Genomic DNA, 2,139 nt, shown 5'->3' with positions numbered 1-2,139 from the left:
CTAAAACTAACACTAAGCCTAACCCTAAATGTAAACCTAGACCTAACAATAACCCTAACCCTAACCCTAACTTAACCCTAAGCATAACATTAACACTAACCCTAACCCTAACACTAATCTAACACTAACCTAACATTAACCGTAATCCCAAAACTAACACTAACCCTAAACCTAACTTTAATTCTAAATTTAAACTTAACTCGAATCCTAACTGTAACCCTAACCCTAAACATAACACTAATCGTAACCCTAACACAAACTTTAACACAACCCTAACCCTAAACCTCACCATAACCCTAACTCTAACAATAACACTAGCTCTTTTCATAACTCTAACCTTAGTGCTAAACCTTGCCCTAACTTCAAAACTAACACTAACCCTAACCCTAACCCTAACACTAACCCTAACCCTAAACCTTACCCTAAGCTAACACTAACCCTAACCCTAAAACTAATACTAACCCTAACCCTAAAACTAACCAAAACACTAATAGTATCTCTAACACTAACCCTAACACTAACCAAAACCCTAACACTAACTCTAACCCTAACACTAATAGGACTTCTCACCCTATCCGTAACACTAATACTAACCGCAACAGTAACCCTAAAGTAACATTAAACCTAACCCTAACACTAACCCTAGCCCTAACCTTAAACCTAACTAAAATGCTAATACTAACCCAACACTAACCTTTACCCAAATCCTATCCCTAACACTAACTCTAACCCTAACACTAACACTAAACCTAACACTTACCCTAACCTAACATTAACCCTACCCTAAAACTACAGTAAACCTAACACTAAACCTAACCAAAACACTAATACTAACCCTAACCCTAAATCTAACCCTAACTCTATAACTAACCCTAACCCTAAACCTAAACCTAACAGTATTCTTATCCTTAACTGTAACTCTAACCCTAACCCAAATTCTAAATCTAATCTTAGTCTTAAGCCTAATGATAACTTTAACCCTAACCCTAACACAAACCCCAACCCTAACCAAACTCTAACAGTAACCCTAACAATACCCCTAAAGCCAACCCTAACACTAAATCTAAAACTAACCCTAACCCAAACATGATCCCTAAGCCTAAAAGTAATCCTATCACAAACACTAACCTTAACCCTAACCCTAACCGTAACCCTAAAACTAATCCAAATTCTAAACATAACCCCAATCTTAACTGTAACCCTAAGCCTAACACAACTCTCACCCTAACACAAACCCTAACACTAAACCTAACACTAATTCTAACCCTAAACCTAACACTAACCCTAACCCTAACCTTAACACTAAGTCTAACCCTAACCTAATTAAAATCTTAACTTTATACTTTAACCGAAGCCTAACTGTAACCATAACCCTAAATTTAACCCTAACTGTAATCCTAACACAAAGTCTAACACAACCCTAATTCTCACACTAAACCTAACCCTGAACCTCTCCCTAACCCTTACCTTAACACTAACACTAACTCTTTTCATAACCCTAACCCTAGCCCCAAACATTTCCCTAACCCTAACACTAACCCTAACCCTAACCCTTACCCTAACCTAAAACTAACCCTAACCTTAAAACTAATAGTAACCCTAACCCTAAACCTAACCAAAACACTAATACTAACTCTAACATTAACCCTAATGCTAACACTAACCCTAACACTAACCCTAACCCTAACCCAGCAGGACTTCTCATCCTAACCCTAACATTAACCCTAATCGCAACAGTAACCCTAACCTAACACTAAACCTAACCCTAACCTTGACACTAACCCTAAACCTAAATTTAACCAAAAGGCTAATATTAACCCTAACACTAACCCTAACCCTAACCCTACAACAAAGCCTAAACCTAACACAAAACCTAACCTTAACACTATCCTTAACCCTAATCTTAACCCTAACCCTGAAACTATTCTAAACCTAACCCTTACCCTAACACTAAACCTAACCCTAAACTTAATCCTAACCCTTATACTAACCCTAAACCTAAACCTATCACTAACACTAGCCCTAACACTAACACTAAACCTCACCATAAACGTAAGCCTAACCCTTACCCTTACTCTAAACATTACCCTAACACTAACCCTAAACCTAAACCTAACACTAACCCAAAGAGTAATCCTA

This window comes from Marmota monax, unplaced genomic scaffold (genome assembly GCF_021218885.2).
Source record: "Marmota monax isolate L192 unplaced genomic scaffold, Marmota_monax_Labrador192_F-V1.1 WCK01_AAM20220418_F8-fsc00248, whole genome shotgun sequence".
Lineage (NCBI taxonomy): Eukaryota > Metazoa > Chordata > Mammalia > Rodentia > Sciuridae > Marmota > Marmota monax.
Note: the sequence above shows the minus strand (reverse complement) of the source record.